The sequence below is a fragment of the Mus caroli genome, chromosome 11, assembly GCF_900094665.2.
Source record: "Mus caroli chromosome 11, CAROLI_EIJ_v1.1, whole genome shotgun sequence".
NCBI lineage: Eukaryota > Metazoa > Chordata > Mammalia > Rodentia > Muridae > Mus > Mus caroli.
The window spans coordinates 17,736,383-17,763,682 of record NC_034580.1 but is presented as its reverse complement, the minus strand read 5'-3'; the positions used below and the strand labels follow the sequence as shown (position 1 = coordinate 17,763,682).

At 40.7% G+C, this 27,300-nt stretch overlaps 1 protein-coding gene and 1 pseudogene across 5 annotated transcripts in view; one reads left to right on the top strand and one right to left on the bottom strand.

Moving 5' to 3' along the window:
- The window catches only part of Wdpcp (WD repeat containing planar cell polarity effector), a 333,990-nt gene that overhangs the window by 14,576 nt on the left and 292,114 nt on the right, over positions 1-27,300 (bottom strand). The window lies entirely within an intron of this gene.
- On the top strand, positions 2,763-9,155 carry LOC110304155 (annotated as a pseudogene).

Genomic DNA, 27,300 nt, shown 5'->3' with positions numbered 1-27,300 from the left:
GTCTTCATTCTTCTTGAGTTTCATGCGTTTAGCAAATTTTACAGGACATTCTAACACTGGAGTACATCCCTAGCTATGATTCTTTTATATGTATAATATATACTGGAAATATTCACCCTCTGTTACATTCTCTTGTGCCTCCTTCCTCTTACAGGACCTTCAGTCTTTACAAATAGTCCCCTTCCACATCATGGTCTGTTTTTCACATATGAGAAGAAAAATGAAGCATTCGCCTTTCTGAGTTGGTTATTCATTAAAGACTATGATGCCAGGTTCTTGTATGACATAATTCTGTCCTCTATGGATAAACCACATTTAGTTATTCTGCAGTTAAATATTTATGTCACTTGTATTCCACTAGTCCCCTCTCTCGGGGTCACCCACCTTGGTTCTTCTCTACTTTCCTGCTCTCTGCTAACTGCTCATGTGCTCACAGCTGAAGCTTTGAGGCTAGGAACCACAGAGAACAGATCATGTGCTGTTTGTCTTTTTGAGTCTGGGCTATGTCACTCAGTATGATCTTTCCTAGTTCCATCTATTTACCTGCAATTTTCATGATTTCATTTTTCTTTACAGCTGAATAGTATTCCATTGTGTATATGTACCACATTTTCACTATCTATATACCAGCCAAAGGACAGTTAGGTTGTCTCCATTCTCTAGCTATTGTGAACAGAACAGCAGAGAATATGGCTGAGCAAGTATCTCTGTAGCAGGATGCCAGGTCCTCTGAGTGTTGAGGTCCAAGGAGCACTGGCGCTGTGTCATATGGTACACTTATTTTTTTTTTGTTTTTGTGGAATCTCCATATTGATTTCCAGAGTGGCTGCACCAGTTTGCATTTCCATCGGCAGTGGATGAGGGTTCTGTTTCCATGACCCATTCATTCTTCCAGCATTTGTTTTCAGTTGTTTTGTTGATCTTAGTCTGACTGGGATAAGATGAACTCAGTGATTTAGTCACCTTTCCCTAATTGCTAAGGATGAATGCTATTTGAGGTATGTCCACGACATTTGTGTCTGAGCACTCTCTGGTTAGATCCACAGCCCACTGCTTGAGTGGGTGGTTTGTTTTGCCTCTCACCTTCAAGTTCTTACTGTACTCTGAATATTAATCCTCTCTCAGATGAGTGTCCAGAAAAGATTCCCTCCCATTCTCAAACACTTGTTTTCTAAGCTGTGAAGCAGCCTTTTAGTTTGGCGAGGCCCCACTTATTGTTGGCAGTGACTTAAGGACAAGTAGAGCCCTATTCAGAAAGCCGTTCCTGCTTTTGATAGGCTGCTGCCTGTGCTTTCTTTTAGCAGTCCCAGGGTTTCAGGTTCCACACTGAGGCCTTTGAGTCTGTTGGAGATAGTTTTGTGCAAGCCATCAATGATGGCTAACTTCATTCTTTTCCATGCAGACGTCTAGATTTCACAGCACCGTTTGTTCCGAGTGCTGCCTTTCTGCAGTGTGTGCTTTTGGGACCTCTGAAGTTACTTACTCAGTTTGAGTCTTCTGTTTTATTTCATTGGTCTAAATGCCTGTTGTATAGGGACTGTGTTTTTATTACTATGTTGCTGTAATTTATCTTGAAATCTGGAATGATAATCTGTCCTGCATTTTTTTCTCAAGACTGCTTTGGCTCTTGGGTCCTTTGTGGTTCCAAGTAAATTTTAGATTTTTTTTCTATTTTTCAAAATTATCTATTTTTGTGAGAATGGGAGAGATTGTGATTGTGCTTACATTAAAACTATAAATAACTTTTGGTAGAATGGTCATTTTCACAATACTAATTCTACTAACCCATGATCTCAGGTCTTTCCATCTTCTAGCGTCTTATTCAATCTCTTTCTTTAGAGATTTAAAACTTTCACTGTAGAGGTCTTTCACCTTCTTGGTTGGGTTCATTCCTACATAATTTATTTTCTTTGATGCTATTGTGAATAGGTGTGTGCACAAGATCTCTTTCTCAGTAATTCTGTTGGTGTTGTACAAAAAAGCTATCGATTTTTCTAAGTTGAGCCTGTATCTTGAAATTTTGCTGAAATTGTTGATGTTTTTCTAGACATTTTCTGGTGAAACTGTGGAGATCTCTTAGGGATAACATCACATCATCTGCAAACAGGGGTAGTTTGACTTCTATTTGTATTTAACTTCCTTGTGTTATCACTGGAACTTATGTTTTAAGCACTATGCTGAACAAAATGGGATACTGGACAGCCCTGTCTCATCTCTGACTCCAATAGGATCGCTTTATGTTTCTTCTACTTAGGATAATATTGGCCATGTGCTTGTCATACATCACACACAGGCTTTATAGTATGTTGGAGTGTGTTCCCTCTAGCCCTACTCTCTTTAGAGTTTTTATCATGAAGGGTTATTGGAGTTTGTCAAATGCTTTGTCTGTATCCATTAAGTCCATTTGTATTTTTTTAAACATTTATTGATCACCTTATTTCGAACCATCCTTGAATCTTTGGAATAAAGCCAACTTAATCATGGTAGATGATTTTTTTAATATTACCTGTACATGGTTTATAAGTATTTAATTGTGGATATTTACATCTATATTGTCTTAAATACTATTATTTTTGCTGTGATAAAGCACCATGACATAAATCAACTTGGGGAGGAAAGGGTTTATTTTGCTATATTTCCAAATCACAGTCCATCATCTAAAGGAGTCAGGGAAGAAACATAAAGACAGAATCTGATACAGAGGCCCTGGAGGAGTGCTGCTTACTGACTTGCTCAGCCCCATTTCTTAAATCACCATAACCATGGAACAAGGGATGGCCTTGTCATGGTAAGCTGGGCCCTTCAAATCGATCATCAATCAAAAACAGGCTTTGTCCACAGGCCAATCAGGTGGGGGTATCTTCTTAACCGAGCTTCTTTCCTTCCAAATGCCTTTGCCTGCATCAAGTGACATAAAAACCACCCCCCTCCCCACACGCCACACACACACACACTATTCATCGGTGTAATGGCTTTGGTTATGTCTTTACTAGGTTTTCGTAGTAGATTAATGCTGGCTTTGTATATGGAGTTTAGAAGAGCTCCTTCTGTTTAAATTTCTTTAATAATTTAAGAGGCACTGGTTGCAGCTTTTCTCTGAAAGTCTGGTGAATTCTGCTGTGAATGTCTACAGACCTGGACTGCTTTAGTCCTGTGGCTTCTTATTACTGTTTCAGTCTCCTCATTTGTCTTCTTAGGTCTTTTTAGGTTGTTGCTCTCTTTTTGGTTTAACTTTGGTGGTTAGGATGAATCTAGAAATCTTTCCATTTCTTTTGCATTTGCCAACTTAAATGGAGTACAGGTTTTAGAGAATTCACTTATTATTTCCGGAATTTCTTTGGGGTCTGTTGTAGTGTTTATTTATCTATGATTCTATTAATTTGGATAGTTTCTCTCTTTTGATTAGTTGAGTCAAGGATTGTCATTTTTGTTTTCTCAAACAGCCATCTCTTATATTTGTGGATTATTTGAATTGTTTCTTTGTTTCTGTTTCATCAGTTTCTCCTCTTATTTTTAGTATCTTCTGCTGCTTACTGGGTTTTGATTTGGTTTCTTCTTGCTTTTCTAAATTTTTGAGTTGTATTAAAAAAAAAGATTTATTTGTGTTCATACCTATTCTTTAATGAAGGCACTTAGAGTTTTAAGTTTCCCTTGGGTAACTACACCCAAGAAAACACAAGAAATTAATCATCTCACAACAAGCCCAAAAGAAGAGAACAACACAAACATAATACCACCTCTAACAACAAAAACAACAGAAACCAACAATCATTGGTCTTTAATATCTCTGAATATCAATGTACTCAATTCACTATTAAGCAGACACAGGGCAACAGACTGGATACATAAACAGGACCCAGCATTTTACTCCATACAGGAAACATACCTCAGTTCAAAAGGCAGACACCACCTCAGATTAAAAGGCTGAAAAAAAGTTTTCAAACAAATAGTCCCAAGAAACAAGGTGGAGTAGCCATTCTAATATCCAATAAAATAGACTTTCAAACAAAAGCTGTCAAAAGAGATGAGGAAGGACACTTCATATTTATCAAAGGAAAAAAGTCTACCAATATGAACTCTCGATCCTGAACATCTATGCTCCAAATGCAAGGGCATCCACATTCATTAAAGAAACTTTAGTAAATCTCAAAGCACACATTGCACTTCATAAAATAACACTGGGAGACTTCAACACCCCATTCTCGCCAATGGACAGATCATGGAAACAGAAACTAAACAGAGACACTGTGAAATTAACAGAAACTAAAGTAAATCCACTATGAACCAAATGGATTTAACAGATATCTACAGAACATTTCACCCTTAAACCAAAGAATATACCTTCTTCTCAGCACCTCATGGTACCTTCTCCAAAACTGACCAAATAATCGAACACAAAACAAGCCTGAACAGATACAAGAAGATTGAAATAATGCTATGCATTCTATCTGATCACCATGGACTAAGGCTGTTTTCAATAAGAACCAAAACAACAGAAAGCCCACATACTCATGGAAACTGTCTCTAATAATGATAAGTCTCTAATCAATGATAACTTGATCAGAGAAGAAATAAAGAAATTAAAGACATTCTAGAATTTAATGAAAAGGAAGGCACAGCATACCCAAACTTATGGGACACACAAAAGCAGTGCTAAGAGCTCTGAGTACCTTCATAAAGAAATTGGAGCTATCCTCTAGTAGCAACTTAACATCACACCTGAAAGCTCTAGAACAGAAAGAAGCAAACACATCCAAGAGGAGTAGATGGTAGGAAATAATCAAACTCAGGGCTGAAATCAATCAATTAGAGGAAAAGCTGTAATCTTGCTTTGGGTTCTCCGTAGGCTCAAATGTGTACATGACTCCTGCAGGATCTCAGGGCCTCCCTCCACATTATCATGTTGTTGAGGTTTTTATCCTGCAGTTGGAGGGAACGAAACACTGGAGCCTGTACTCCCCAACTGTGCCCCTGGCGCATGAGTACAGTGTGGAGCCTGAGGACCGGATAGGCACACATGACTTCCTGCTGATGCCTGGTGATTTGTTCTACTTCCCCAGAGGGACCATTCATCAGGCAGAAACTCCTTCAGGCCTGGATCACTCTATTCACCTGACTATTAACACCTACCAGAACAATTCCTGGGAAGACTGTTGGATTGTATTTGATACTATAAAAGAAAATGTGGCATTAAGGAGTGGAATGCCCCAGAGGATGCTCATGAATGCAGAAACCCCAGCTGATGTAACAAGGAAGTTGAGTGGCTTTCTGAGGTCTCTTGCAGACCAGCTCAAGGGCAGAAAAGAGCTGCTGTCATCAGATATGAAGAAGGACTCCGTCAAGCACAGACTCCCTCCTTTCTATGAGGGAAGTGGAACAGAGACAATGGACCCAGGTGAAAAGTTGCCAAGGTTGGCAACAAGACTGCAGTCCAAAGATCACATTGTCCTCACAGTAGGGCCAGATCAGCATCAATCTGATGAAGCTTAACAAAAGATGGTTTGCATCTATCATTCCCTAAAGAATGTGAGACAGATGCACATGATAGGAGAAGAGGTGGAATCAGAGATGTATGAACTTCGCTTCCCTTTATCACATGTGGATGCTCTGAAGCAAATCTGGTGCAGGTCACCCATTCGTGTTAAGGACCTGAAACTTCACACAGATGAAGAAAAGGAGAACCTGGCACTGTCTCTCTGGACGGAGTCTTTAATTCAAGTACTCAAGTGCCTTTATGCAGAGAATTGCTTGTTACTTTCTCCACACATACTTTCAGTGAGTGGGGAGGGGACTTGGTGCTCTGGTTAGTGCTCCGGGTGGAGGTGTAGTTACCTAGAAGAGCAGGGAGAAGAAGCTGGTTCATGTCCTCATGGGCATGAATCAAAAACAGGAAATTATTAGGCATCCCAGACTCTGATAAAGCGATAATTCAGACAAGTTTATTTAATCCAGTGTTGTAGAAAAGGTACAACTCCAGTACATATGCCATATAGAATTATGCCATTAACCTGGCTTGACTTGGTTCTTTGGAAGAAATAACTCCTTTAAAGAGCATCATTGGCTGCAAAAATACTTTGTAACAATTAAAACTTAGGAACAATTTTTTTACAATGAAAAAAATAAATAAGAAATCAATATATAGCAAGCCAATAGCCACTATCAAATTCAATGGAGAGAATGTTAAAGCAATTCCACTAAAATCAGGGACAAGAAAAGGTGGCCCACTCTCTATCGATTCAATATAGTACTTGAAGTTCTAGCTAGAGCAATAAGACAACAAAAGGAGATCCAAAGGGATACAAATTGGAAAGGAAGAAGTCAAGGTATCACAATTCTAGGATGATATGATAGTATATATAAGCTATCTCCAAGTTTCTACCAGAGAACTCCTACAGCTGATAAACACCTGGAGCAAAGTGGCTGAATATAAAAATTAACTCAATGAAATTAGTGGCCCTCCTTCATACAAATGATAAATGGGCCAAGAGAGAAATTAGGGAAACAACACCCTTCACAATATCCACAACTAATATACAATATCTTAGTGTAACACTAACCAAGCAAGTGAAAACCTATATTACAAGAACTTTAAGTCCCTGAAGAAAGAAATTGAGGAAAATATTAGAACATGGAAAGATCTCCCATGTTCATGGATTGGTAGGATTAACAGTGAAAATGGCCATCTTACCAAAAGCAATCTACAAACTCAATGCAATTCTCATGAAAATTCCAATACAATTATTTACAGATCTTCAATAAGAAATTCTTAACCTCATATGGAAAAACAACAAACCCAGGATAACTAGAACAATCCTGAATAATAAAAGAACGTCTTGAGTAATCACCATCCCTGATCTTAAGCTCTACCACAGAGCAACAGTAATAAAAACTGCATGGTATCAGCATAAATATGGACAGGTTGATCAATGGAAGTGAATTGAAGACAGAAATAATCCCACACACCTATGGACACTTGAATTTTGACAAAAAAAAAAAAATCTAAAACCATAGCATGGAAAAAAGAAAGCATCTTCAACAAATGGTGCAGGTCTAACTGGATGTCTGTATGTAGAAGAATGCAAATAGATCCATATTTGTAGCCTCCCTCAGCCTTGAAGCAGGCTGATTCAGACTTTGCTGCCACTGAATATGAAATCACCTGGGGTGTAGCCTTCTGACTTAGATGGCTATATTGTTATGTCAACTACCGCTGCTCTTCTCTGAGACTCTGCTACCTGCTGAGAGACCCTTGAGACATTCCTGAGACACATCCTATCCTGCATGTCACCTACAGGCTGGCTCCAGGTACCAAGAATGGATTGGGGGAGATGGCCCTCCCCCCTTTATAAGCACAGACGCTTAGTAAACTCGGGGACCTTGATCAGAGAAAACTTTGTCTTGGCCTCTTTCTTTTCTCGCCATCTAGTCTCTTTCAGCCCCAGCCTGTCTTTCAGGAGTACCCGGTTCATGTAAGCCTTGGGTGGCTTACAGTTACAGATTGGTGCCCGAACAGGGACCTGAAAATGGTGGGGTAAAACTTAGAGACCACTGTCTTATGTGGAGCTCCACAAGAAAGGAAGAACAAGAAGATGGTATCGGGCACAGTGAGCAACAGTTATTTATGCTAGCGCTGGCTTTAAACCTCATTTTTGAAAGTGTTATAAACTTTATATATATAATATAAAGTGGAGGTGTGATAGGATACGGGTTAAGTTGGAACAGTGCTGACCTGGCACTGATTTCACTTAGGGTTTGTCAGCAAAATATGGGACTAGAAAATTCCAAACAGGTAATTGTCCGCAGCCTTCAAGAGCTGCTTCAGGCAAGAGGAGTAGGGTTTGAAGAACAACTGTTAGAAAAAAATTTCAGATAAGATAGATTCTTGCTGCTCATGGTTCAGAGAAGGAAAAACTTTAGATAAGAGAACCTGGGAGAGAGTTGGAGAAGCTTTGAAAAACATCCAGGCAGATAATTTCACCCTTTGCCTCTGGGCCCTCGTAAAAGATGCTATTGAAAAGGAGATCTCGCAGGCATCAGATAGTACCCAGGCAGAGCTTGAAGAATCTCAGAAAGAGCTCCTGACAGAGAGGACTTTCTCAGAAAGGGGCCCTCTCAACCGTAAATGAGAAAGATATAGAGACTCTGGTGATGAGCTAACTTTAGACAAGGAAGATCATTCAGAAAGAGGAGCCGCCAAATATTTTGATGAGGATTGGTCTCCTCGCAAACCTTCTGCTCCACTTATGGCCTCCACTATAGGAGATGATACTCAAATGGACATGAAACTAAGTAAATTAGAGTTTGAAATTCAGTTGCAGAAATTGACTAATGAGATTCGAGAGCTAAAAAATGTGTCAGATACAGGGAAGAACAACTCCTCTGAGATGTACCAATCTCCCCTAGAAAGAGCTGTGCATCAGGCTCGTGGGGAAAGACAAGATACATCTGAAGCGCTAGCCTTTCCTGTAGTTGAGATAATTGACCAGCAAAATAATAGAGTCAGACAATACCAGACTTTGGATTTCAAGGTGATAAATGAGTTAAAACCAGCTGATGCACAATACAGCTCCTTTTACACAAGCATTATTGGATACTGTCATGGAGTCACACTTAACCCCCCAAGATTGGAAGACTCTATGTAAGGCTACTCTATCAGGAGATTTCTTACTTTGGGATTCTGAATGGCAAGAAGCCAGTAAGAAAACTGCCAATTTAAATGCTTAGACAAGTAATCCAGACTGGGATATTAACATGCTTTTAGAAGATATGAAGGCAATGCTAATCAGATTGGTTTTCCTGTTGGAGTGTACACGCAGGTTGCTATGGCTGCCCGCTGCACTTGGAAACAGTTACCAGCTAAAGGGGATCTTGGTGGAAGTTTAGCCAGCATTCGGCAGAGTCCTGATGAGCTTTACCAGAACTTTGTGGATAGGCTATTAATGGCAGCTAGTAGAATTCTTGGAGACTCTGACACGGGAAGTCCTTTCATTATGCAATTGGCTTATGAGAATGCTAACGCAGTGAGTCGTGCCGCTATCCAACCGCACAAAGGACAGACGGATTTAGCGGGATATATCCATCTTTGTGCAGAGATTGGGCTGTCATATAATCAGGGTTTGGCTTTCGCTGCCGCTTTGCAAGGAACCACCGTATAAGCAATGCTTTCACAGAAACGAGGAAATTATGCATGTTTTAAGTGTGGAAGTTTGGGTCATTTTAAAAATGACTGTCCTAAGAATAGAGGTGCCGAGAGTGGGCAAGCAGGCCGTGCTCCAGGAGTTTGTCCTTGATGCAGGAAGGGCAACCATTGGGCTAGGGTGGGTAAATCCAAGTCAGACATTCCGGGCCATCCCTTGCTGGGAAATGAGAGGAAGGGCCAGCCCCAGGCCCTGAAATACAGCAAGCAGCTTATGGGGCCATGAAACTGTTGCCCAGCCAAAGAAGTGTAGGATTGGACCTTTGTTCCACTACCCACACAGTATTAATACCAGAAATGGGAGTTCAAACTCTGCCTACGGGAGTTTTTGGACCTCTAAGTGCAGAAACTTGTGGATTTCTTTTAGGATGAAGCAGTTCTATTGTAAACGGTCTGCAGATTTATCCAGGTGTTATAGATAATGATCATGAGGGAGAAATTAAAATCATAGCTGCTTCCCCTCATGGTGTTATAACTGTACCCGCTAATCAAAGAATTGCTCAACTTGTCTTAGTTCCTTTGCATCTGCTACCATCCAGATTTGTTAAGAATAAGAGAGGACAAAGTGGCTTTGGTTCCTCTGATGTGTATTGGGTTCAATCTTTTACTACTCAGAGACCTAACTTTAAATTGACAATTGAAGGAAAAGGCTTTGAAGAATTAATAGATACTGGAGCTGATGTAACAATTATTAGAGAACAAGATTGGCCTTCAACTTGGCCTTTGTCTGATATGCTTACTCACCTTCAAGGAATTGGTTATGCCAATAACCCAAAACAAAGCTCCAAATTGCTAACCTGGAGAGACGAGGAAGGAAATTCAGGACAAATTCAGCCACATGTTATGTCAAATTGGCCTATTACCCTATGAGGAAGAGATCTCTTATCACAGATGGGTGTTTTAATGTGCAGTCCTAATGAGGTAGTGACCAAGCAGATGCTCAGACAAGGATTTTTGCCTGATCATGGGCTACGAAAGAAAGGACAAGGTATTAAGACTTTTGAAGGTCCTAAACCTCATTCTAACACAAGAGGTTTGGGGTATTTTCAGTAATGGCCACTATCTTGCCTGCATCCCATGCTGATAAAATTCAATGGCTAAATGATATTCCGGTGTGGGTTGATCAGTGGTCTTTACCTAAAGAGAAAATAGAAGCCGCCTCCTCGCTAGTGCAGGAGCAATTAGAGGCAGGACATTTAGTAGAATCTCACTCTCCTTGGAATACTCCAATTTTTGTTATCAAGAAAAAAAAATCTGGTAAATAGAGATTGTTACAAGACCTAAGAAAGGTTAATGAAACCATGGTACCTATGGGAGCTTTACAACCTGGGCTTCCGTCTCTGGTAGCCATTCCTAAAGGATATTATAAAATTGTGGTAAATCTGAAGGATTTTTTCCTTTACATCCTGAGGATTGTGAAAGATTTGCTTTTAGTGTTCCTTCTATAAATTTTAAAGAACCTATGAAGAGATATCAATGGACAGTTCTCCCACAGGGCATGGCTACCTTATGTCAAAAGTTTGTGGCACAAGCCATTCAGCCTGTGAGACAACAATGGCCTATGATTTACATCGTTCATTACACAGATGATGTCTTGATGGTGGGAAAAGACCCCCCCCCCCCAGGATTTGCTTTTGTGTTATAGAGATTTACAAAAGGCCTTAGCTGATAAAGGACTACAAATAGCTCCTGAGAAGATACAAACTCAGGATCCTTATAATTATTTGGGTTTTAGACTTACAAATCAAGCTGTTTTCCCCCAGAAGATAGTTATTTGCAGGGACAACTTAAAAACTTTAAATGATTTTCAAAAATTTTTAGGTGATATTAATTGGCTTCGCCCCTATTTAAAGCTTACTACAGGGGAATTGAAACATTTGATATTCTTAAAGGGAGTTCTGATCCTACCTCCCCTAGATCTTTAACCTCAGAAGGATTGCTGGCCTTACATCAAGTGGAAAGAGCTATTGAAGAACAATTTGTTACTTATATAGATTACTCTTTGCCTTTACATCTGTTAATTTTTAATATGATTCATATGCCTACAGGATTGTTGTGGCAAAGGGCTCTTCTAATGTGGATACATTTGAGGATATCTTCTAAATGTAATATCCTGCCATATTATGAGGCAGTAGCTCAGACGATCATACCTGGAAGGAAGCAGGCACTAACTTTTTGCAAAGAGCTATATATCATTGTTCAGCCTTATAGTGTAGATCAAGATAGTTGGCTGAAGCAGCACAGTACAGATTGGTTGCTTGCTCAAATAGGATTTATAGGAACTATAGATAATCATTATCCTCAAGATAGGTTGATAAAATTTTTAAATGTACATGAGGTGACATTTCCTAAAATGACTTCCTTACAACCTTTATATAATGCTCTATTGATTTTTACTGACGACTCCTCTAAAGGGCGAGCTGGATATCTTATGAATAATCAACAAGTAGTCATATAGACTCCTGGCCTCTCAGCTCAGTTAGCAGAGTGACAGCAGTACTGAGTGTTTTTCAGTCTGTAAATGATGCTTTTAATATTTTTACTGATAGTTAATATGTTGCACAATCGATTCCCTTATTGGAGACCTGTGGTACATTTAACTTTAATACGCCAGCAGGATCCCTGTTTTCACAATTGCAAAGCATCATTCTTGCCTGAAAACATCCCTTATATATTGGTCATATATGAGCTCATTCTGGTCTTCCTGGACCTTTAACTGCAGGCAATGATTGCATCCACAGAGCTCTAGTAGGAGAGGCCTTAATTTCAGATCCTGTTGCTTTGGCTAGACGTGATCATGAAAAATTTCATCTCTCTAGCCATACCTTAAGGCTCCGACACAAGATCACTAAGGAGCAGGCAAGAATGATTGTAAAACAATGTCCTAAATGTATTACATTATCTCCAGTGCCGCATTTAGGAGTTAATCCATGGGGTCTTATGCCTAATCATATTTGGCAAATGGATGTAACTCATTATGCGGAATTTGGAAAATTAAAATATATACATGTTTGTATTGACATGTGTTCAGGATTTCTTTTTGCTTCTCTACATACAGGAGAGGCCTCTAGAAATGTAATTGATCATTGTTTACAAACCTTTAATGCTATGGGATTGCCTAAAGTCATTAAGACAGATAATGGGTCATCCTATACTGGCAACAATTTTACTTCATTTTGTAAGGAATTTGGTATCAAACATAAAACTGGAATTCCTTATAACCCCATGGGACAAGGAATTGTTGAATGTGCTCATCGCACTCTGAAAAATTGGCTTTTAAAAACAAAACAGGGGCAGTTATACCTCCCAAGGTCACCAAAAGCACATCTTGCTTTTGTCTTATGTGTTTTAAATTTTTTTGCAAACTGATGTTAAAGGTCAGGCTGCAGCAGATCGCCACAGGCATCCAGTTACTTCTAGTTCTTATGCCATGGTTAAATGGTGGGACCCATTAACTAATACATGAAATGGTCCAGGCCCTGTTTTAATCTGGGGAAGAGGTTCAGTCTGTGTTTTTTCACAAAAAGAAGATGGAGCACGATGACTGCCTGAAAGACTGGTTTGTCAAGTGGACACAGACCCTGAATCTTCTAGTAAGTATGATTCCAACCTTGATGATGGCTAAAAATCTTTTTTTTTTTTTAGCTGGAAGAGTTAATTTGGAGTACAGCCTCCACTTCCAGAGAATTTACAGCCTTTCTGTTACTTCTCAAAGCCACCTCCCCCACACCGGGAGGTCAGAGTTTGAGCTTGATCTTTGCTAATTTGCAACTGAATAAAGTACCTGGACTTCCCCAAAGAAGCTTTTATCCTGTTGTTTTTCAACTGACTTTGTTTTTCAAGCTGGTCAGTCAATGCCTTACAGCCTGTTTTCAGCAAGCATGCAGCTTTGCGCCTAGCAATCGCCCGTGGCAGAAATTCATTGATATGAAGAAGCATATTGAGTATATATTGTGACTTTGGTCTGATTTGGGAATAAGGTGTTCTATGAGGGCCAGTCAGTCAATGATGGGCAACCAGATTTCGGAACTATATCAATCTATGACAGAGGTATAGGCCAAGAGGCCGTGGTTTATTAATAATACACCACAGAACCATGTTTGTCCAAAATAAACACAAACAAGCAGCATATATTCTCCTTGACGGATAAGAATAGTTCGGGAAAATCTGAGATTTCCCAAGCCAGGCGCAGCCGCCAGCCACCATAACTCCCAGGCAGGACTATGGAGCATAAAATTTTTTTTATGCTGCAGTCCAGCTAATTTTTAGTATATATTTAGGTAGGAATTGTAGCCTCCCTCAGCCTTAAAGCAGGCTGATTCAGACTTTGCTGCCACTGAATATGAAATCACTTGGGGTGTAGCCTTCCAACTTAGATGGCTATATTGTTATGTCAACTGCTCTTCTCTGAGACTGCTACCTGCTGAGAGATCCTTGAGACATTCCAGAGACACATCATATCCTGCATGTCACCTACAGGCTGGCTCCAGGTACCAAGAATGGATTGGGGGAGATGGCCCTTCTCACTTTATAAGCACAATCTCTTAGTAAACTTGCAGGCCTTGATCAGAGAAAAAATTGTCTTGGCCTCAATCTTTTCTCACTGTCTAGTCTCTTTCAGCCCCGGCCTGCCTTTCAGGAGTCTCCGGTTATGTAAGCCACAGGCAGCTTACAGTTACACATATTTATCACACTGCACAAAGCTCAAGTCTAAGTGGGTCAAGGACCTCCACATAAAATTGATTACAGTAAATCTAATAGAAGAGAGAGTGGGTAATAGCCTTGAATGCATTGGTATAGGAAACAATTTTCTGAACAGAACACCAATGGCTCAGGCTCTAAGATCAACAATTGATAAATAGGACCTTATAAAACTCCAAAGCTTCTGTAAGGCAAAGGATATCATCAATAGGACAGTATCTTACAGAATGGGAAAGATCTCCATTAACCTTACATATGACAGAGGGCTAATATCCAAAGTATATAAAAAACTAAATTAAAAAATGGTATGCAGAACTAAACAGAAAAATTTTCAACAGAGGAATCTTGAGTGGCTGAGAAGCACTTAAAGAAATCTTCAATGTCCTTCAATTATCGGAGAAATACAAATCAAAACAACCCTGAGATGTACTCTTCCACCCATCAGCATAGGTAAGATCCAAAACTCAAGTGACAACAGATGCTAGTGAGGATGTGGAGAAATGGGAACACTCCTCCATTGCTGGTGGGATTGCAAACTGGTACAACCACTCTGGAAATCAATCTGGTGGTTCCTCAGAAAACTGGAAATAGTTCTATCTGAAGATCCACCTATGACCTCCTGGTCATATACCCAAAAGATGCTCCACCATACCACAAGGACACATGTTTCATTATGTTCATAGCAGCCTTATTTGTAATAGCCAGAAGTTGAAAACAACCCAGATGTTCTTCAACTGAAGTTTGGTACAGAACATGTGGTTCATTTACACAATGGAATACTATTCAGCTACTAAAATCCAGGACATCCTGAACTTTGCAGGGAAATGTATGGAACTAGAAAATATCGTCCTGAGTGAGGTAGTCCACACCCAAAAGGACATGTATGTATGATATGTATGTATATGACATGTATGTATATGATATGTATTCACTGATAAGTGGATATTAGCCATTTAGTACAGGATAACCACAATATGCTCCACATACTCAAAGGATCTAAACAAGAAGGAAGGCCCAAGTGAGGATGAAAAAGTCATAGGAGACAGATGGAGGGAGGGAACTGGGTGGAAGAAGGGATGAGGATGTTTTAGTATCAGGCCATGGCAAGATGGCCATGAGAATGAATGGAACTGTCAGGATAGGTGTGTGTGTGTGTGTGTGTGTGTGTGTGTGTGTGTGTGTGTGTATGTGTGTGTGTGTGAATCATGAGGAAGTGCCAGAGACCTGAGATGGGGAAGGCTCCCAGAAGTCAATATAGGTGACCTTAGCTGCAATGAATAGCCATAGGAATATGGAACCTAAGGAGGCCACTTCCTGTAGCCAGGCAGGACCTCCAGTCTACTGGCCAACTAACCTGAACCCTTGGGGATCTCAGAGACTGAGCCATCAACCAAGAATATACATGTTCTGGACTAAGTAAGATGCCTGGCACATATATAGCAGATGTGCAGCTCAGTGTCCATGTAGGTCCCCCAACAACTAAAGCCAGGCCTGCCCCTAAAGCTGTTGCTTGTTTGTAGAATCCATTCTCTGACATGGCTCTCTTGTCTGGAATCAGTGGGAGAGGATATACCTAGTCCTGCAGAGACTTGATTCCACAGGCTTGGGGGACATAGGGGGTGGCACTCTCTCAGAAGAGAAGGGGATGAAGGATAGGGAGGGACTATATGAAGGGGGCACTAGAAATGAGGGTAGTGGTTGGGATGTAAATGAATTAATGGAAACATGCACATACACACGCACACCACACACACACATACACACACACACACACACACACACACACACACACACGATCAATAGGTAACAGGTAAGGTCTGTAAAGTATTCCATGACAGTGACAAGCTACGTCTGGCTCCATATATACAGTATAATTAAATAAAATACACATGCTCATACATAGTGTGCTATTTCAGTCTTGTTCAGTTGTCCGTTGTACATAAAAAAAACAAAACAAAACGAAACAAAACAAAACAAAACTACACACTCTTTAGTTTAAACTTTTATGTATGTAAACGAACGAAAACTCTCTTTCTTTGGTTGTTTTCTACTTTCTGTAATCTCTCTCCAGAAGTCTAACTTTTCTTTCTTTTCTTCTTCTTTCTTTCTCCTTCCTTCTCCTTCTCCTTTCCCTCCTCCTCCTCTCCTCCTTCTTTTTTTTTTTTTGGTTTTTCAAGACAGGGTTTCTCTGTACAGCCCTGGCTGTCCTGGAACTCACTTTGTAGACCAGGCTGGCCTCGAACTCAAAAATCCGCCTGCCTCTGCCTCCCGAGTACTGGAATTAAAGGCATGAGCCACCACGCCCGGCCAGAAGTCTAACTTCTTAAGCTTCAGTGGAAATAAAGAGGCTAATTTGTCAGTGCTTCCTGAGAGATATTAAAGTGACAGTAACTTCCCTTTCATAATGAACGTTAGTGGGTCAGAATAAGATTAAGAAAATGTCAGATAAAGCTGGGAAGAGAAACAAAAATATTCTCATTTTTGTCCTCTAACTTCCACTATCTTTCTTACACTGCTTTTTTTTTTCTTTAAAAATATTAATTATTCATTCTTTGGTGTGTCTGTGTACTTGAGCATCACTTCAAGGTTTAGATCAAGGTATGATGGGGAACCACAGATCTCTCTGTGGAGTCTGTTCTTTCCTTTCAGCACGTGGGTCTGGGGAGCTGAACTCACGTTGTCATCTAGTAGCAAGAGTCTTACCCTCTGCCATCTCTCTGGCCTGGATCTCCAGTTACCCTCTGCCTCTGCCTCTCAGGTCCTGAGTTTAAGGTGCCTGTCACCACACTGGGCTTTAAAAATTACTGCCTTAGACTTATTCAAACTCTGCAAATATCTTTTGGTTGCACTGAATTGATGACATACTTTCAGTTTTTCTTTTTAAAGAGGGCTTATGATTGACTATATTTTTTGGAAACATGTTTAAAATTGGCTAGCTTTAGTCATAAACCAAACTTAGAAAAAGATATCTTCAGAGAATTTCTAGTTTATAGGTAGCACCTATAAAGTACCTAGTGGGCAGACTATAAACATAGCCATGTCTGTCTAATATATTTACAAGCTTAGTTATAGGAAATGCTGAATATATTCTACACTTATTTTGGTTTAAGATGCAAAAATGGACTTTGTAGACATATACCATATGCTCTCCTTCCATGCCAAGTTAGCGGGAATTAAGACTGACAGGAATAAGCAAGGTCACCTTAGGCTGAGCCAAATTAGACAACAGAATAATTGTCAGGTTTTCTGTTGGCAGGGACATTTTGTTTTGAGCCAATCTTCATGAATTATAGGCTGTAATTTTTTTCCTGCTAAGTCTATTGGCAGACATTCTGTTGACAATTTCTTTGTTTTGTAAACACTGAAAATTTCCCTCAGTTATATTGTTTCCAGGCACACAGCAGATCCTGAGTAAATGAGTATTTTCGTTTGTTCCAAATGTAAGGAAACTCACATCGATGAGTCAATAAAAACCAATAAGGCCAGCATGGATGCATTTGCTGAGGGAACCAGAGAATCTGGCTTGATTTAACTCTAGCGGAGGTGGCACCACAGCTAGGGGGATTATTTCCAGTTAGTCCCAGTACCATTACATACTGCCCCTCTCACCTGCCCCTGAATTCTTCCCTTCTGAACTGTCTCTTGAGTTATGTAATTATGTGTTAGTGGCCAAGTCGAAATTATGGAAAACTGATTTTTTGAATAATGACATATAGATCTCAGCCAGATCAGAAAAATAACTATTTGAATACTATTATTGAAAGTATAAAACTCACGGGGTTCTAGAGATGGCTCTACAGTTAAGAGCACTGGCTGCAGGAGCGGGGTTTGATTTCCAGCACCCACATGGCAGTTGACCATCTAAAACTGTCTATAACTCCAGTCTCAGTGATCCAATAATATATTCTGAATTCTGTGGGCACTGCACAACATAGTACACAGACATACATGCAGGCAAAACATCCGTACAAATAAAAAAATAAAAGCTGGTTGGCATGCAACTTTAATTCTAGAGGTTACTGGGTCTATGTGAGTTTGAGCCCAAGCTTGGCCTACATGGTGAGTTCAGGGGCAGCCAGGGCTACATACAAGAGACCCTGTCTCAAAAAAGAAAATGCATAAAAGTCTCACAAAAGTGCTGTCAATTCACATAATGGTTAATTAAAAAAAAAAAAAAAAAACTGCTTTCATTCGGAAGCTTCTCACTCTGTCGTATGGCCGAGGCTTACTTGACAGCATTATCCTACAGATAGCCTGTTGTGTGGCTAGTTTTAATTGCTAACTTGGCACACCAGGAATCCCCTAGGGACTGTCTCAAATGGTGAATTTACAGATGAGGCTGGCCTGGCAGATATTTATGGGGGACTTTCTTCATTACATTGATTGATGTGGGTGGTACCATTCCCAGGGTTTAAGTCCAAAACTGTGAATAGAGTATGAGCTGGTCAGTATGCAACCATGCATTCTCTCTCTGCCTTTGACTGCACAAGAGTAGGTGCTTCAGGTTCTTGCCTTGAGTTTTCCACAAAGATGGACTGTGATCAGGCACTATAAACCAAAGAGACCCTCCCTCCCTCCCTCCCTCCCTCCCTTCTTTCCTTCCTTCCTTCCTCTCTCCCTCCACCTCTCCCTTTCTTCTTTTCAACTTTTTAATTGATTCTTTGTGAGTTTCACATCATGCACCCCAGTTCTGCTCATCTCCATGTCCCTTAGTACCTGCCCTCTGCCCTTGTAACCTCCTCAGCAAAACCAAACCAAAGCAAAACCAAACCAAACAAAACACAGAAACCATTGTGTCACGGAAGCTGTAGCATGTCACAGTGTGTCCCACAGCATGCCCTTTTGTCCACACATCTTTACAAATAGTCATTACAATGACTCATTAGTTTGGTTCGAGGCCTCTGGCTTCTGCTATCTCACCAGTACTGGCTCTTCACCAGGCGCTCTCTCAGGTATCCTGTTGTTGCCCTATGTCATGGAGATCCTGCAGCTCTGGACCTGCAGAGCCAGCCCTTTTACAAGCTCTAGCAGTTCATAGATGAGGTAGATGTTGGGATGGGCCAATTCAAAGCTCTGGATCTGGGTCTGGGTCTAATCTGTGCTGGTCAACCCCTGCCCCCACCAGCTTTCCTGTACCTGACCTACCAGGTCAAGCTCTCTAGCAATGCCTCAGCTAGCTCACCAGTGCTGCAGCAGGCAAGGGACAGGACCAGCTCTCTGGCTCTCAGGACCCCAGGCCAGCTCTCTGGATTGCTGAAGGTGGCAAGAAGTGGAAAAGGCATCACCTTCATCCTCACAGAGAAGTGGTGGCCAGCTCTCCTTTGTTTACTCCCTTGGGGCCAGCTCCACTGTGCTGCCTAAGCAAGGTGCAGGGCCTACTTTCCCAAGTGCTGCAGCTGGGAGCTCTCCTGCTCTCATGACCCTGGGGTCAGTTCTCCCAACTGCCTCAGGTGACTGGGGTGGGGGTGGGGTGGGGAATCTCTGGTCAACCCCATACCCATGCTGCTCACACCCTTGGGGCTGGCCCACCTGCACTCTCACAACTAGGGTCAGCTTTACTATGCCACCCAGGAGAGCCACAGGACCCTTTCTCCAGTGTGCTGCAGTGAGCAAGAAGTGGGGTCAGCTTTCCAGAGTGCTGCAGCCAGTGAGGGGAGGGGGCAGCTCTGCACAGCCCTTGGACAGCAATGTGTCCCAGGCAGCAGCCCAGATCAGGGATGTCTGTGTGGCCTTGGATGGTAATAGGATCATGGACATCTACAGAGAACCCTGCTACTGCATGGCCACAGACTTAGACAGGGTAATGGGAATTGAACCTGGGTCCTCTCCAAGTAGCAATTGTCCTTCAACACTGAGCCAGCCTTCTGGTGCATGTGTTTTATTGAGAAGTTTTGCACCCGTCTTCACAAGGGAGATGGGTCTTACTTTACTCAATAAAGTTTCCTTACTTTATTGAGTCTTTGTCTGTATTTGCTATTGGTCTAATACTGGTCTATAGAGTCTGAGCACATTCTTTCCTCTGTATTTCCCCAGAATCATATGGGGGAAACACTGATGTTTCGTCAGTGGTCTGCTGGAATTCCAGAGTAAACCTGTCTTTGCCTGAATATTTCGGTGGAAGATTTCATATGATTGGTTCAACCTCATTGCTTGTAATGAATCTGACTATGATATTTCAGGTTGTTTTTTTTTTTTAATATAAGTCCTATGTCTCTACAAATTCATCCATTCCTTTACAATCTTCCGCTTTGTCTTATTTTCTGAATTTTATTGATATCTGTTGAAAAGTCTCTGTTTTCATCTCTAATTTTCTTAATTTGGATCATATTTCTCTTGGGTACTTGAGCCAAAAGTTTATTAAATTTGTTTATTTTTTTTCAAAGAATCAACTCTTTGTTTTATTGATTTTTTTTTTTCTGAATTTGATTTTGTTTTTGTGTCCATTTCTGTTCAGATCTTATTTCCTTCCATCACTTGACCTGTTCCTGTTTTTCCTTTGGTTCTTTACTTAAGATTGATTTGAGGTTTTTTCTTTTTCTCCTCCTCCTCCTCTTCTTCCTCCTCTTTTTTGTTTGATTGTTTTTGTTTTGTTTTGTTTTTTTCATGACAGGGCTTCTCTGTGTAGCCCTGGCTGTCCTGGAAGTCATCTGTAGACCAGGCTGGCCTCAAACTCAGATCTGCCTGCCTCTGCTTCCTGAGTTCTGGAATTAAAGTTGCGAGCCAGCACCCCTGGGGCTCACTTTTATGTAAATAGGTATAGCTACTCATTTCTCAGGACTCCTTTCATTGCATCTAAGGGATTTTACATATGTTTTCACTTTCATTAGATTTTAGGAATATTCTGATTTCCTTTTTACTATGAAACCCATCATTCACAGTGTTTCTGAGTTTCCATGAATTTGTGTGTATGCTCTGTCTGTAGTTTTCCTGGTTTTTATTTCTATTTTATTTCACTGTGGTCATATAGAATAAAAGAAAATATTATGTTGTTAGTACTTGTTTTGTACTCAATTATAAGATCTATTTTACATAATGTTCCATGGGCTGCTGAGAGGAACATGCATTCTGCAGTGTTTGGACTTCCCATAGCATCTAAACCTGTTTGATCTGATGTCCTCAGGGCAGATGTTTTTCCTTGTTATCAGGATGGCTGTGTTTTGATGAGAGTACAGCACTGATGAGAGTATAACACATTTACTGTGTTGAGTTAACTTATGTCGTTATATCTAAGAGTCTGTTTAGGAATTGGGTATACCTATGCATGTCTGTTTAGGGTCATAATGTTCTCTTGATGGATCATGCCCTTAATCAGTTTGATGTCACTTTATCTATAATATTCTGACTTCTTTTGGTTTGAAGTTTATCTTTTTAGTTATTAGAATAGCAACTCCTGTCTGTTTCCTCATTCTTCTTGCTTGGAATTCCTCTCTCCATATTTTCACTCTAAGATCGTGTCTGTCTCTGGTAATAAGGTACATTTCTTGGAGGCAGCAAATAGAAAAAGCAAACCAACAGAATCCATGTCTTTTTTTTTCAGACAGGATTTTTACTGTGTAGCCTTGGCTAGCCTGGAATGATGTAGACCAGGCTGCCTCAAACTCCCTAATATGCTTCGCTTTGCTGGGATTAGAGGTGTGTATCACCATGGCCGGATGATTCTGCTTTTTGGTCCTATCTGCTAGCTTGTGCCTTTTTATTGAGGGAATCTATACCAGTAATATTCAAAGTGTAGGCACAGTATGAAAATATAATAGGGCAATACAAAAAGACCAGCCTTTGCCTTCTAGTTACTTAAGAAAGTAAGGGACACTTACAGTGCTATATTCATGTATTAGCTATTCTATGTGGAAAGGAGAAGACAAACTAAGGCTGCTGATAAATACTGCATTGATAGAGGCAACAATAGAGAGGAGGAGGTCGAGGTAGGGTAGCTATAGACAATACCGAATGAAATAGAGAGGAAATGGAATGCATTCAGGTAACCTAAAGCCATCCAAGCTCTTAGCAGGCTGAGATCCAGAGATACCACACACTAGGTCAGAGATGTTCTCTGGGGAAGTCTATCAAATGGAAAATTATAAAGGAAACCATAGAGAAAGAAAAGGTAAGGGCTGGGGCATGAGGACAGAGCAGGACAGATCTGGCCTGAAGTACTGATACTCGGTATCCAGTGAAGGAAGAGTAAACATGGAGAGAGCTGGAAGGTGTGTGCTGTGCATGGGCTCTCTGCTGCATGCTGCTTCCTTCTAGAGCTGACACCTAGTCTTTCCTTGCTCCTGGATGCCAGGAGAACCCTGGGAGTTGAAAGGCTGTGGCACAGATGCTGGTCCTGACAATGGCACTTCTCCTTGGGTCTCATCACAGATGTGGGTCCTTTTTTCACGGAAATGTTGGCTCTCTTCTTTCCTATGTCCACAGCATATTCGTATTGATCTGTGGCTCCAACCAGGTTTCTCTTTACTGGCCACTTCACGCAGTTCTGATGTAAAACTTCTCCATACTCTAGAGGAATTCCACCAGCCAGGTTTAGCACCCAGTCTTATCACAATAGGTCTGGGTTGCCACAGAGTGTGGGGCCACGTAGCTGCAGGAGACTTTTTTTTTTTCTTTTTCTTTTTCTTTTTTCTAATGGTTTGCAGGGGAACTAAAGCTTGTGTCCTTAAGAGCACATGCTACTCTTGCCTCAGTTTTTGTTTCCCAGCATTTACAAGGTGGCTTACAACCTCTGCAACTCCAGTTCCAACATCCTATCATATTCTTCTGGTCCCTGTGGGCACCAAGCACATACATGGTGCATTTATATACATTAAGGCAAAACACTCATATACATCAGACAAATACAAATCTAAATGGCTGTGAACTGAGAATACAGTTCAAGTGATAGCAGTTAGTTTAATCCTAGTTCCCTGGGCTCACTCCCAAGCTCCAATTTCAGAGTTTAGGAAGGCGAGGCAGGAGGATTAAAAAAATTAGGAATCTTCCCCATCAGCCCTCATTCCTCTGCCGCTGTGGTACAGTATTTGTCTCCCTCTGGCCCTCACCACAGTAACCTCCCTTTAAAGTAACTACTACTGAGAGTATAGTGTACAATGTAGATTTTCTGAGGCTCTCTCTTACATCCTGGCTCTCGTGTCCCTCTATCAGGGAGGGGAACACTCCCTAGTCCTTCTAGATCCTCGGATTCCTTTTCTGGATTGTAAAAATTATTATCTTTCTATTAAATTGTTTCTATTAAATTAAGATTTTTTTCAGCCATCAACCATCTTTTCTGATAGCTATTATTTAGCTTTCCCCAGTTTATTCCCAGGAAATTTTTGTAGACTGTGTACCATATAGTGTCTTCTTCCAAGAAACTTCAAAAACTTTTTATATAGTTCTTGAGAGAAAGAAGAAATCCAATACAGAATTTCTAAAAGTAATTATAACAAAATACTCCATATTCAAATACATCAGATGTTTAAAAAGAATGAATTTGAATGAATCATTTTTATTGATAAAAAGAATAAATGAAGTACTCCTGACTAAGAAACAAAGTGTGAAATCAAGCTAAAATAAACAGCAGCAAAGAACAAAGGTTAAAGCAGTTAATGGGAGAGCCAGCATCCAACCTGTTTCCAAGTGGATGCGGTCGTTTGCAGGACATGTGCTCACGGCTGCCACTAATCAGCTCGGGGACGCAGCACAAAAGTCACCACTACAACGAACTGTATTCACAAAGCAAGATGAGGGCTGGTCCCTAAGTACAGTCTGCGGGTCTTCTGGGAGAAATCTGGGGAAAGGTGGTTAAAGGATACCAGAGGTGGATGATTTCTGTCTGCAGCCAAAGCAGAAAACAAAACTCCACAGGCTGGGTCCATCCTGTGGGCCTGGCTCAAGATGGGGAATACTGGAAATCTTCCTGGTCCCTTTGTAACAGGCATTTAAAGAGCAGAGAAAGGAATTCAGGTCAGGGACGAGCAGAGAGCAGTTTTAGCAAATGGAGACTATTTTTTAGTGGGCCTGGCCTAGCTGTGGAACACCATTTCTAAACGACCCTGCAGCCTGTGACCTTCTGTGAACTGTAAGATGAAACTCAAGGAAGAGAGCACTGGGCTGAGCACACACTGAATCTGGACCAATAGAACTCTGCCAGCCATTATGAGAAAGGTCTTTGTGTCTGCACTGACAGAGGTGGCAGCTGGATCTGAGCCAAGAGCTGCAGGGAATCTTAAACAGGGATCCAGGCAGCTCACCAGAAAACACAACCCGAAGGACAGGCCAGAGGTGTGACCAGCATCTGAGGGAGACTTCATCTTCTTAGTTCTGCCTACTTGCTGGGTCACACGCGTAACCCAGTCTATCAAAGGAAGGCCTGGAAGTAGGAACAGGACAGCCCTGGGGACAAATGGACTGCTGAGATCCAGAGATGGGTCTCCCAGATACTGAGAGGAATCCAGCAAAGTGGCAAACAGACAGACTGGACTGCTTTCAGACTCCACTGGCTCTCCACCTACCACATTCACTCTTTGTAGTCTAAATTCATACAGCCTTTATTTAATATTCATGTCCATTTGCCAGGCCAGCTCTGCTGCCTTATCCACTTAAAAAACAATTGTTGCAAGATATTTGATCACCCTGTGAACCACCAGACTGTGTTATTTACTGGAAAAAAAGTTTCTAGTTATGGTGTGGCTTAGCCTTTAGCATACATCTTTAATCCTTCTGGCTAGAATACAGACATACCCTTAGTACACATCTTTAATCTCAAACCATGGAAGTAAAGTCAGTTTGTAGAAGGAAGCACTATGTTTGAAAGTGATGTCTAATTGAATGGCAAAGTGATGAATCAGAGAAATATTTAACAGAATGGGATATGCCCAGCTCTCACGAGAAAAGAGAGCAAAGGGGAACTACTGAAGAGAATAGTATAGACAGACAGGGAGAGAGGAAGGAGGCAGTTTCACTGAGAGAATTTTACAGAGATAGGTTGAAGAGAGAACAAGCTAGACACAGGAGAATACAAAATGAGCCAGAGAATGAGAAGGAGCCAAAAAATTAGAACAGATTGCCAGAGTTAGTTTGAGGCCAAGCAGAGTGATTCAGTCATAAGCCCAGAGAATCCAGATTGAATCAGGTTGGAGAGGAGTTTGAGCCAGAAGAGCTGAGTTGAATCAGCAAGCTAGGGTACAGACAGAAGAAAGGGTGAGCTATTCAGCAGTAAATCTCAAAGGCTGAAAACACTCTAGGCCTAGATAACTGTAGGGAGGCTAGATGCTTCTAGGCCGAGGCCTCAGCTAGCAGACTAGATAGTAAAGCCTCAAAGACGACAAGTCCATCAGGCAAGTCAAAGTTACTCTCACAAAAGTCATAGCAGAGACGTCCCAGACTTACACGGCAAAACATAGAACGCCAAGCAGATGAGATCAGAGAACCTCACAGTATAGTAAAGCACTTAATTAAGTATTTAAATATACAGAACAAAGGAAGGAGAGAAAAACACCAAGTCATATTTAACATCGAATTTCTCAACAGGAATTAAAAAAATCCAGGAGGCTGGATGATAAACACTTTCAACAAAGAAACAAGATAAAAAATGTAACAAAGAGAACTAAGTAGCCTTCTTATGCACCATAACAAACACGATGATGAGGAAATCAGGAAAACAATCCAATTCACAATTCACCACACACACACACACACACACACACACACACACACACACACACACACACACTTGGAATAAAGTTAATGAAAAGAGTGAAAGACCACTGTAATGAAAATGTTAAACCACTTGAGAGGAATTGAAGAATACATTAGCAGATGAAAAAAATCTCTTGTGCTTATATATTGTAAAAATGGCTATCTTTTTTTAAATGCAAACAAATTTCATTCAGCCTTCTTCAAAATTTCATAGAAATTAAAAAAAAAATCTTAAAATTCATTTGGAAGTGCAAAAGACCTTAGATAGTCAAAGCAATCCTGAGTGGGAAAACAAAGGAAAAAACCAAACAAACAAAAACCTCAAACTACAAACAAACCAAAAAACCAAAGTACAATCCTGGAGATAACATCACATCTTATTTGAAGTTGTTACAATATCAACATGGGGGCGGGAGAGATAGCTTAATGGGTGAAGTTCTTTCTGTGTAAGTATAAGGACCTGAGTTAAATCCCCAGAATCATGTAGAAAAGCCAGGTATGGTGGCACATGTTTGCAATTGTGGAGACAAGCTGATCCAGATAGACTGTTGGTTGGCTAGCCTATCTTAATTAATAAGACTTGTGATGAGAGATACATATGTCTCAACAAAACAAGGTGGGTATCTTGAAAGGGCTGACACGTGACTACTTGCCTCGAGAAGCACATCCACATGGCCACACAGATGTGTAAGCCACCTATACATATACATGGTGTTATGGGACTGGTACATGGGATGGATCAGAAGACACAGATAGAGGCTCACATAGCTACAGCCATGTTATTACATATAAACAAACGGTGTTAAGAAAACTGAATATCTCTATATAGAAGATGAAACTAGATCCATGCACAGAGTCCAATGACAAATGGATAAAACTGGGGAAGGTGACCAGACCTCAAAAGAAAAACAGTTTATGCTCCTTTTCACATGTGAGTCCTAGCCTTGAATCTTCAGCTTTGTGTGTTTAACATGGAGTACTGTGGAGGCTAGGGAATGAGAAAGGGGCAAAGGAGGAGGGAAGGCTCCCATAAGGGAGGGGCAAGGGGTAAAACAAGGAGAGAGGGGGAATACTGAGGGAGAAAGTAAGGAAGGGGAATAGAGGTGTGGGTAGAGAAGTGGAAGGGTTAATGATTATATAGAGTATATGAAGAGCCATATGTAACTTGTGCTGCAACCCAATTACATTATTTCTTTGGACATAGGAGGATTGACAGGTGGGAGATGAGAGTAATTAGAATGCATTTTTACACATGCATAAATATGTCAAAAATTTAATGAAAAATAGAAAAATTTCAAATGGGTTAATGGACTGCTCAGAAAGTTCTATAAAGAACAAATCTAATGAGCAATAAATATTTTTAAAGTGTTCAACATCTTTAGGTAGCAGGGAGATTCAAGTTAAAAGTACTTTGATATTTCTTTTTTTATGTTTTCTTTTTTTTTGTATTTTTTTAAATTTATTTTTTATTAGGTATTTTCCTCATTTACATTTTAAATGCTATCCCAAAAGTCCCCCATACCCATGCCCCCAATCCCCTACCCACCCACTCTCCCTTTTTGGCCCTGGGGTTCCCCTGTACTGGGGCATATAAAGTTTGTGTGTCCAATGGGCCTCTCTTTGCAGTGATGGCCGACTAGGTCATCTTTTGATACATATGCAGCTAGAGACAAGAGGTCCGGGGTACTGGTTAGTTCATATTGTTGTTCCACCTATAGGGTTGC